Below are 12,165 nucleotides of genomic sequence, written 5' to 3' on the forward strand. Positions count from 1 at the left end.
CCCAATCATATTTAGGCATCAAATATTAATCCAGCTTTGTCACCTAAGGGCCCACTGCTGCAGGTTTGGCTTTGAGTCATTTTTGCTCATTATTATTTCATGGCATTCAGGGGAAGCTCATTTAAGATCATTATGATTTAAAGGAAGAAAATAAAATGCATGAATGCAACGATGGTGCAGTTTGCTCTTTATGGAGGTTTAGTGAGTCTAAAAATTTTGCATTTTGTGTTACTTGTGGAAATACTCACCTGTTGTCATCATTATAAATGCTTCTACGTCATGTATGACATTTTTTGTACCATAGTATTGGTTTAAAATGACACAACGAATGTATGCCAAAATTACGGCAAAAAGCATCAAATTACTTTTCTGCACAACCAAACTTCCATGGTGGAGGACAAACAGTTGTTTCTACTGTTTTCTAAAGTCCTGCCTATACATACGGTCACTTGCTCTGCTCCAAGCCCCGACTCGCTCATCCAATCACATATCGAACAGCAGCCATGTTAGACATGTGATTGACAGTCAGCAAAAGTGGAGTATAGGTAAAATGGCAGCACCAATATCTGCTGAAATGCGGCATCCAACTCAGCGAAACAATGAAAGAGCTATCGATGACAGCCAGTTCGTGTTGTCATTGTGTAGATCCATTGACTTTTGGGTCGGCAAACACGATGCCCAGCCATTCCAGTGCTAACTGCTACATCTGTGGCCTTTGGAGAAGGGGAGTTTCTCACCATCACAGGCTGCCCCATTAAGGGTCATCACTATCAATGTAATAATACGCGTTGCTGTGCTGTAAATGGCTCATCGTTTTCCGTCGAGCTGTAAGCGGATTATTGTACTGTATATCTCAGTGCACAGCAATGTTTAAAGATTGTCTGTAAGTGTTTGAAATGCTGTTAAAGTCTTTTGAGTTCATACTTTTGAGACCATACACACAAAACAACCCACATGCGCAGAGGCCCACATTGCAAGTAAATAGCAACACAAGCACCAACACCAAACAATCCAAACATGGAAGTCAACAATAATAAGTAAACTGACCCCATTGATTTGAATGAAAGTAACCTCCATATAATTCCACTGGCAATTGTTTCTTTTCCTGTAGCTGCAATGTATATGCATAATTATGTCATGTATAATTGAGGTTGCTTTCACTACAGTTTAGATTTGCAGCAGATATTTTTTAATGTGTTTCAACATGTGAATATGAACAGGAGCTCATTAATGGGTGTATTTCGCTCAAGTCAAGCTTGCATTTGCAAGAGGCCTGATTCTGATCTGAAGCTATCCTATTCCACATGTTGTATTCTTTTTAAAATGCAATGCCACATATCATAATTGTTACACTTGAGAGCAAACTTTTGGTCTTCATCTTGGCCATAGCACCTGTCAGAACTGAAAGAAATGCAATTTATAATTTCTCAACGGATTCAAAACACAAAAATGTAGCTATTTGGGTACAAAAACTGGCCAGAAACTCTGATGCTGAGGAATACTATTATATTGCTCTGAAAACATTTCAATATGGCTCACACTCATATTTTAATCGGATCTTAGGGACTGCTATGATATGTCACAATATATTCCAGCGCAAACTCAGTCATCAGTTTCCTGCTTTCATATTACATCTCGATAACTGGGGCTTGTTATATTCTAAAGGTAACCAAGCGTCACGTAATTGCTTTGTGGCCTTCTGTCTGTCAGAGCACAACCTTTGATTTCCCGTGGTCACCATCTCAGCATGGCTTGCCAGTTCCACACGGCCAAAAGTCTACGAACTGTCAAATGCCCCCGCCTACTTCAGCATGCTTCCGACTTAGACACGCGAGCAAAGTGCAGCGGCGGCGTGCACAAAAGGCACACATGCTCCGCACGCTATGCTCTTTGTATGTGTGAAGTGATGCAGAAGATACGGCTGCAGCACACTGGAGGGCTAAATGTGTCCTCCTCGTGGACAAGAATAAAGCCCATCCAAGCATTAAAAGCATGAAACAATCAACACTCGCCATCACCATTCATATCCCTTTGCACACATTTCAGGTAAATGACTTGAGTGTCTTTGCCATTTATCCAATCAAAAACGGTTATTGCTGGGGTGGCGAGCTCTACAGATGTGCGTTTTGATTGTGAACCAACAGGGGGCGTCCTACATCAATTTAGCAGAGGAGTGTGTTCGAGGCCGCTTCAGTGCTCCACTTTGTTGTCGTTGACATTTTGGAAGCGGCGGGTCAGCAAAATGGAGAAAGCACAGGGACGAATGAAAAGCACTGACATTTCTCATCACGGGACATTTTTTTTCTTCTATTTTCGACTGATGATTTCTGTGTTTTAATTCGCAATGCCGCTCAGGGAAGTGACCATTTTTAGGTTTCAGTAGTTACGAGTAGACCAGGTAATGCGTTCATTAGCTGATTCTATTCACTCCAATACGCGGCCCGGTGTTTCAGTGGTTAGCGCGTCGACCTCACAGTGCAGAGGTACCAGGTTCAATTCCAGCTCCGGCCTCCCTGTGTGGAGTTTGCATGTTCTCCCCGGGCCTGCGTGTGTTTTCTCCGGGTACTCCAGTTTCCTCCCACATTCCAAAAACATGCACGGCAGGCTGATTGAACACTCTAAATTGTCCCTAGGTGTGAATGTGAGCGCGGATGGTTGTTCGTCTCTGTGTGCCCTGCAATTGGCTGGCAACTGGTTCAGGGTGTCCCCCACCTACTGCCCAAAGACGGCTGGGATAGGCTCCAGCACGCCCCGCGACCCTTGTGAGGATAAAGCGGATCAGAAAATGGATGGATGGATGGCTGACACATTTTTCTATTTACAGTTATAGCCTATAAATACATCTATGTTGGCCAAAATTAGAATTGGAACTATGGTACAGTAGCAGTGGGACAACAAAGTGTAAAAGTTTGACAATAAAGAAACTCTAAATATGACAATATCATTTAGTGTATCAGTTGTGTTACCTTCCAGGAAGGATTATGACCTTTTAAATAAACAAAATGACATCATGACAAATTGGTGGTGCTGCTGTAATGATCAACATGTGAGATTATCCAATAATTATAGTCACTGGAAAAGCTTGCACATTCAGGTCATGCAGGAAGATGGGAAGCGAAATACACGTTCGCTGAGGTATTGAAATTTCAAAAGTGGACATATTTGTGGAAAAGAGACCCTGAAACACTATCTTGAAATGACTTATACAATTATATCATTGACTTATACAATTATTTCAACATGTTAGGCCTGTGATGATGATTTTTGCTATACGATATACAGTACAGCATATGGATCCAAAAATTATGGCTGATAATATTATTGTCAATGTTTTTTTAAGACCAAATGTCATAAAAACGCAAGTGCCCCTTCAAATGCAATCATCTTTTACTTCTCATGTGTATTTTTTGCCATCACAATTCGAATGAACTTTTACAGTACATACCCCGAATACATAAAACAAACAAAAAACGATAATAAAACGGACTCTCAGTCTGAGCTAGTAAAAATTGCGCATGAAAAAAAAAATCACAACCAAAAACATAAAATAGACCCTGTCTCTATTTAAAAAAATGAAAGAAAGAAAAATCACTCAAACATAAAACCATCCAACCAAAACAATAAATAAAATGGCGTATAAAGTGCTGACAAACAAAAGTGCACTGCAGGCATTTCAATTGGTTTAAAGGGCAGGATTTCTTTTGGAACTACAATTTTTGTGGGCAGACACCATTTTGCAGTGTTGGGTACCTATTCACTGTGTCGTTCAAATGGCTAAATTAGTGTTTCCTGTCAGGACGAATACAATTGCAGCATATTGACTTCAGTAGCTTGTCCATGTTGTGTTCATGTTATAAATATTTCCGCAGAGGGGCTGACATTTGGCTTTTACCTTTTACATCTTGAATTCATCCGCAGTCTTGTGTTGGTCCACATGTTTGTATGCTAGCAGACTAGCATCAATCCACAAAGATTGGATAACCAACAAGGGCGCTCACTACGTTCATTCCACTTTAAACAAATGTGAACCTGCCTTTGCAAACATCTTGAAATCTCACTGAGGAGCAGGACTAGAATGATCAAGTGGCAGTAGTGTGTCGCTCTGGCTTCACTTCATCAACGTTGTACATTGATGTGGTTTGGTCAAATACAACACTTACTGTGGTGGTTTGGCCACGCAGCGTGGCGACTCTTGTGTGAGCTGAGACGGGACTTCCCACGCACAACTGATTTCATATCTATCTATCTATCTATCTATCTATCTATCTATCTATCTAATTAATATATAATATTATATATTTATTTAAAATTATTTTGTCATTTTATGTTAAGTGTTCTATTGATGGCGGCGCAGGCACCTGCAGCGGCTCCTCTTGTCTGTTTTCTTTTTAAGAGGGAGGAAATTTAATCTGTGCTGTATGTTACAGCACATTTGACAATAAAGTTGTACTTGACTTGACAACCTGGCGCAAGCATAGCAGCGAGTAGTTGAAAACCTGGTCAGTGACGCTGGATGAGGTCTTGGCCTGCATCTTTGGACTGGCCGTCATTGGCCTGCAACAGTGAAAAAGAGACTGGGTTGCCCTTTCGTGTGACCAGCCATAAGAACGTCGGATCTTGTCCTCTGCTTTCCGGGATGCTGCTCTTTTGGAAGACACCGGGTGCTCGTGCTAAACCCGCCTTGGGTGAATGCCACGGCAAATACAAATAATTAAGACCCAAACGCATTGCGAGGCTGGTGAGCTCGGCACTGGACCCGCTGCAGTTTGCCTATCAGCCTGGCATCGGAGTGGAAGACGCCATTATCTACCTCCTCCACTCAGTGCTGTCTCACCTGGAGAAGGCTGGGAGCACTGTGAGAATCATGTTCTTTGATTTCTCCAGTGCCTTCAACACCATCCAACCCAACCTACTGAGGGACAAACTGCAGAACGCCGGAGTGGACCACCATCTCACAGCATGGATTATAGACTACCTCACAAACCGGCCGCAATACGTAAGGGTGCAGAGCTGTGAGTCGGACAGGCTTCTCTGCAGTACGGGAGCGCCGCAGGGGACTGTTCTGGCTCCATTCCTGTTCATCCTCTACACCTCGGACTTCAGACATGCCACTCCAAACTGCCACCTTCAGAAGTTCTCCGATGACTCTGCGATTGTTGGCCTCATTACAGAGGGGGACGATCGGGAGTACAAGCGACTGACGAAGGACTTTGTGGACTGGTGCCAGCAGTATCAACTCCAGATCAACCCTAGGAAAACTAAGGAGTTGGTTGTGGATTTCTGCAGGCAACAGTCCTCACCAGCACTGATGAACATCCAGGGTATGGACATAGAGAGGGTGACCTCCTACAAGTACCTGGGTGTTCTTCTCAACAACAAACTGGACTGGTCGACTAACACGGACACCCTGATCAGGAAAGGTCAGAGCAGACTTTTCCTACTCAGGAAACTGAGGTCTTTTGGGGTTCAGGGGTCACTCCTTAAGACTTTCTATAACTCGGTGGTGGCCTCGGCCATCCATTATGGCATTGTCTGCTGGTCAGGCAGCATCTCGGCCCGGGATAGGAAGAGATTAGAGCGACTAGTCAGGAAGGCTGGTTCTGTCCTGGGCTGCTCCCTCGACACTCTGGAGGAGGTGGGCAACAGCAGGATGCTAGCTAAGCTAAAAGCTATGTTGGACAGTCCCTCCCACCCCCTCCAGCCAGCCCTGACAGCACTCGGTAGCTCCTTCAGTCAGAGACTGTTACACCCGCGTTGCAAGACGGAGAGATACCGCCGCTCGTTCCTACCGACTGCTGTCAGGCTGCTGAATAAAAAATGAATAAATAAATATATCATAAAATTATTTAAATGATATGACAACAAATGTGAATTTGACTGTGACTATTGTATTTATATTGCACTTAATTGAACTTATTGACCTTATCCATATTTATATTTATATTGCACTTAATTGAACTGTGTTTTCTTTTCTCTTCTTTCTACCCACAATCTTGCTGTTGAAGGCTGTAAATTTCCCCAGTGTGGGACAAATAAAGGATATCTTAATCTTAATCTTAATCTTACTTGGAACCTTTGTCAGAAGAAATCGCAAGATGACTTTGAGCTAATTCAAGCCTGATTTTTTTTTGTGGCTGTATGGTTCCTGTTTGCCCATTTGTAGATAGCATTGATAATGTGTTTTGTAGACTTGAAGAAGGTATTTGACCGGATCCCTCAGGGAGTCCTGTAGCACAGATGATGAATCAACAGTACACTATACAGTACTAACACTGTACTTCCACAGACACATTAGAGATACAACTTTACGATCTTTTTTGGATGGTTTGACAAATAACATTCAGCTCATTGCATTTATCTTGTTCATCCGCTTCATATGAACACCAACAGACACCGTCGCAGGCGGTTGCCGCCAACATCATCGAAGGAAGTGTGGCTCATAATAATTGGAAAGAGGTGCGCGAATATAATGATCCCGGACCTCACACCTGCCAAACCTTGACTGGCCATTTAAATCTCTTCCTCTTTTAGCGCTTCCAAAAAAAAAAAAAAGTAAGAAAATCACGGAAGGGAAAATAAAAAGGGAGGGTCCTTGTCAGCACTCTACCCCCACTCGCTTCACTCCACTGTAAATCCTCGCGTGTCAAGGATTTGAGACGGAAAACGGCGAAATGCTGCAGCAGCTATTTTGTTTCAAACTCTCCAAAATAGTCGCGAGTCGTCTCCGTTGACAGCGTTGCGGAGCCAGCTCTGAGCAGCATGTCACACACTTGCTGTGCCGAGAGAGCGGGAAATCACGTTGACGCTTCAAGGGAGAAAGAAGCGTTCACCTGACAGTCAGCGACCGAGTTGTGACGACGCGACGGCGCGAGCAAAAAAAAAAAAAAAGCGACGCCAATTAGGGATGGGGCTCAAAAACCTCAACGATTCACAAGGAAAGACAAAATTTGACCATTTTCAATGTGATGGAAATATTTGATTCTCTAAACACACACATACAAGTGACAGACTGTAGCCCACGGATTACAGGCAGATATTTTTTACATGCTAAATGCTAACCAGTGAAGTTTAACGCAGATATAAAATTAACTTTGTGACACACACACACACACACACACACACACTTTTTTAACAACCGAAACGATTTTTTTTTTTTAATTTGAGAGACCTCACAACAACAGCATCATAACTCCATGTGTGTGTTCTTCTCCCCTTCGTGCGTAAGTCTTTGTTAGTCTGTGCTTGTGCACCTTTCACCTCAGCACATTCTTCTGTCCACACTTCTGAAACACCCACCGTGCATAACCTAGAAATTGTGTGAAAGCACCGAAGAGGTATGACACATTGAAGTATGAAGCTGGCTGTACAAAGTAAATCCTAGAGCATGGAGTTTTTCTAAGACGAGTGAATGTCATAGAAATCCATTTGGAAAATATAATAGACTCTACATACGAAAATACCTTCCATAGCCAAGTGTTGTCGCCAGTGAGACATGCCCTCCGCTCCGTCTAACATGAGACACTACGGGCCGCTTTAAAGTATTTGACGACAGATGCAAAAGCAAATAAAAAACAAACGATTCAATATTCTTCTGACCAATGCGCCATTCTGATGACTGTAGTTGTTGTAATAGTGACCTCTGCGCTCTCCAGAAAAACTCCAAAGTAGCAATTTTGAAGGAGAAATCTTTGTGATTGCAGAGGTAAAACCAAATCCGCTGGCTCTGATATTTTTCATGATATGTTGATCTTTAGTTACCTGAAACAAAACGTGCAATATGATGCTTCATCTTCACGGGGTGATATACTTACCGCTGCCTCCTTAGTGGGGCAGAGGAAAAGTGCGAAAGTCTACAGGAAAATGCGCAGAGCATGCATGCAAGGCCGGATTTGACAGGTAACGCCCTCATCCTAGAATTGCTCCTTTCAGAGTGCTTGTCTGTCTTGAGTGTTTGTCAATGACAGATTTGAGTGCACGAGAGAATGCGTGCAGCCATAAAAAAGCACGTTGCAGCATATACAGGAGACTATGGCCCATAGTGTGTAGTGAATTCGAAAATACAAAACACTACACAAAACACATTGTTACCACAGGAAAAAAAAGGTCTCGTCTCCTAAACTAGAAGTCTCGGATCATACCCGAAAAACAGGGCGAAGCGGAAGCATTCGACAAAATCCGGTATCTATATTGAGCTTTTGGATCCTCTTGCAACGATAAGCAAGACTGAAACAAAATCACACGGAAACCAAAAGCTTATCAAGATGAAAAGCAAAGTGCAGCAGTACAGGAATCATCCGTCACCATCCATCATGTGTTGTATTGTTAGCATGGAACAGATTACACGCCTCTTAATTGAAATATTATTTTACCTTCTCTTGAATTATTGATGGCGATTGGATTTGTTGTTTGCACAATGTGTTTTTTTTTCTTTTTCTCAAAGTGCAGGGTCAGAAAAAGTGGCAGTGTAGTTGTCTGAGGGACCTCAAAGTGTCCATCTTTGAGACAATTTACTCGAAATCCGGCGGCCAGAGCAGAGCTGTCCGTTAGCCTTGTGTCGCTAATGAGATGGGGCGGGAGGGTAAAATTGAGAGTGGTGGGCCGGCTGTCAACTGCTAGGTGATGGTTTTAGGACGAAGCAGTGATACTTCATTAATTAACCTTCACATTCTATGTAGATCCGCTCATCAAGATGCAGTTAATTAAAGAAAGGTCATTCCAAGGGCTGCTGGAAGCAGCATTATTACAATAGAGGGATGGCACTGCTTTGAGCCAGATAACACCGGGGGAAAAGCGGGTGAGGCGGGGGGGAGGCCATCAGTCGGTGTTGAAATGGCAGACAACTTGCCAAAGCCATTTTCTGACTCCTGATCGCAGAACATTCGCTCGAGGAAGAAAAAAAAAAGTGTGTTTTTAAGAGCTGTTTTTATCTTTTTGTAAAAAAGCATCTCAACTCGAGGCTCTCATGGAAAAAGCGACCGTAAAATATTCAGTGCACTCAATCGACAGCATCTATCTTTTAACGTCTCGGCACCGTTTTTCCACTTGTCTTTTTGCAGCCCCACGTCTTCCCCTGTCGATATCTTGACGGACGGCCGTTTTCTCGACCCACGCTCAGTCTTCTTTAATCATGAATTTTACCAGTGAAGCACATTTGAGGCTACTTAAAGATGCGATACGTAAAACGATATTTATCTTTACTACAATGCAAAAAAAAAAGAAATCTTGAGCTTTTAATAAAGCTCCAAGAAGGCAGTGGGACATTAACTAGCTCTCTGTCATTTTTTTTTTTTTTTTGTGAAATCCACTCTGGGTCATTGCTTTCAAATGGTTATCTATGATACACTGATGAAAAGTATTTGAAAAAAACTTTCAAATAAGAGTGTGGAGGGCCCGTGAGATATTTGCCTGCCCTTGTCTTAAATTTTGCCACGTGCAAGTCCTCAACAGTGGCAAGTGGGGCACCACTGATTTTTTTTTTTTGGGCAGTCCTAACTGCCTCTTGCAATCGGATTTTGTCCTCAGAGAATCTCATGGCAAGCTGTGCTTCTTCAGCCGCTGCAGGAAGTACATTCGCTGGCCTGAGAGACTTTATTTCCCAAGAGCTTGAAGTTGGATAGTGTGAAGGGCAGCCGCAGCAAGGGATGTTTCCTGAAGTCCAGGAACATCTTTACAGTCTTAAACGTTTTCATCTCCAGGTTATGCTGGCCCCAATATCTGCTCCACTTCCGCTGACTGGTGTCATCTGCAAACTTGAAGAGTTTGATAGCTGGGTCCGTTGAGGTGCAGTCCCTCCCAGCCTCATCCTGCTGTGTCCTGAGCCATCGGAAAGCTGTCGATCTGCTGCCAGATGGCAGGAGAGACGCTAAGCTCGAGAGAAGTTGAGGTGATGATGGTGTCGAACGCAGATCTGAAGTCTGCAAACAGGATCCTTGCGTGGGTCCCTGTATTTGTTGAGGTGTTCCACGATTTAGTGCAGTCCCACATCGACTGACCTGTAGACCTGTCAAGGCGACAGGCCTGTTGTCGTTCAGCATCGATATTGCAGGTTTCTCGGCGACTGGGTCTTGACAGACCCATAGTGGGAGATACACTTTTCAACCATTTATGGAACGACAGGAGAAGAGTAAACCAAACACAATGAGCACATTCACGCAGGAGCTGTTATTGGCCTACAAGCTCACATCCAAACACTCACACACCGCCACGCCTGTCTGTAAAAGACACACGTCTAACACACACACCCTGCAATGTGTTCTGTTTTTTTCCCAGACATATGATACATCCGATTCTTTTCATGTCCAAATACATACATGTTGTGTAATCATTCATTTTCCCTTGCCCGCTCCTTGTTTTCAATAAAAAACATGATTAAAAAAACAAAACAAAAAAAAAGACCGGTGACATTTGAACACAGCGTTCCAACTTTTTCGGCATTGGATTTGTATATATTTTTTAATAATTCTGTATATGTGCATAAATCTAAATAGAAAAATTACACACACAAAAACCCCCGCCAAAACGCTCTCTCTCGCTTTCCGATTTGTGCCTCCATATTGAAATAGTGTTTTTCAGCGCAGAGTGGCGGTACTCAAAGAATCTTAAAAAAATGGATGTCCATAAAGGATAGCAGCTGTTTGTCCGCCCAAAACAGGCAAAGCAGGCCACATTTGTGGGCTGCAATTGAAGGTACCCTGGTGTAATGCCATCACTCATTGAATGCAGTGAAGGATGCAGCCCCGACAACCCCTCCAGTTTTGCCCTGGCCTCTGATAGCACGAGATCGGACAGTTCTATAAAAATGTTTGCTTAACCGTGCACGTGGACGTGGACAATGTTGTGCGAATCGCTCCCAATCAAACCAGAGCTGTTAAGGAGGTGCCTTGATGGCAGCCCCCAGCAGTGGCTAGTTGCTATGTGTTAGAGGTTAGCACGGGCTCGGCCAGTAATTGATGGTGTGAGTGCGACGAGGCGCCACGCATCCTTCGATAAAGCGGTGCAGGCTTTTATCAGGTTGCGTGTGAATCTGTCACGTGGGTGTGCGCACCACCAAGTTATTTGATCAGTCTCAGACACGCTAATAATCTGCAACCTCACTGATTGATGACTGCACACAACAAAGCACGTTTGTGTTTATGTTGATCGAAATGCGTTCATTTCTGTCTTGTGGCCTTCAGTGTTGGGGTTGGAGGTTTTCACTTGGTCATTTTCGTTTGGTCAAATACTTCCAGTAATATGTGACTATCACCCGTGACTTCCCCTACCAGCTTCAACCCACGCATCTTAAATAAAGATGTGACTTTTTACCATGCTGATGTCATTTTTTTGTTGTTGTTGTGGCACAAGCGGTATTTTCACTTGTGCTACTTCACTTGTGCTATTTCCATCTGCTTATAAATTCAGTCAGGGTTGTAGTCTTTGTTTTCGCTTGTATTTGTATGGATTCTGTAAGTACTGTACTGTTAAAAAACATATTTGATTTGTTCTGGTGTGGCACAGTCCCGCCCAAACACCAAAGCTGACATAGGAGCAACCTACCAGTTACAGCTTCGAACACTGTCGATAGCTGATAAAAAATCGCCACCAAAGTTTGGTCGACAAATCACAAATTTGAGATCATATCATGAATCAAAACACATAGGAAAGGTTTTAAAGAGTTCTTCAAATCCTTTTAAAAGGTTTTTCTGTCCACAATCGAAAATGAATACATCGAGATCCCCCCCCCCCACCTCCATAAAGAAATCCAAGCCCGTGTCCCTGTGCTTGTATCTTTTCTTCAGACGTATTTACTTTTATTCTATTCATGTCGCTCCATCCAATCAAAGTGAATGGCGTAGCTCTCCAAATTGTATTCCCGCTCGTTTGCCGGCTGTGTGCACAAAAGGAGAGCAATGTCCCGTTCAACAATGCCCGTGCCATTTGTGCCACTCAGCCCCAGAATGTCATTGGCTCGAGCGTGACAGTCCGACATAACTCTACCTTTTTTTCCCCCCGACAACACAGCTCCCAATTATTCAGCTCCAAATTCAATAGCAATTTTCCGCTCAATGAAATAGTGGTTTCAATCTCGAGAGTAATGTCACTTTAGAGACGTTTCTGCGAATGGCGTGTCTGCGAGCGGATGGATGGACGCGGGCGAGGGTTCATTTCGAGCCGAGGAAATGATAG

Source organism: Hippocampus comes, unplaced genomic scaffold (assembly GCF_001891065.2).
Source record: "Hippocampus comes isolate QL1 unplaced genomic scaffold, H_comes_QL1_v1.1 scaffold409, whole genome shotgun sequence".
Lineage (NCBI taxonomy): Eukaryota > Metazoa > Chordata > Actinopteri > Syngnathiformes > Syngnathidae > Hippocampus > Hippocampus comes.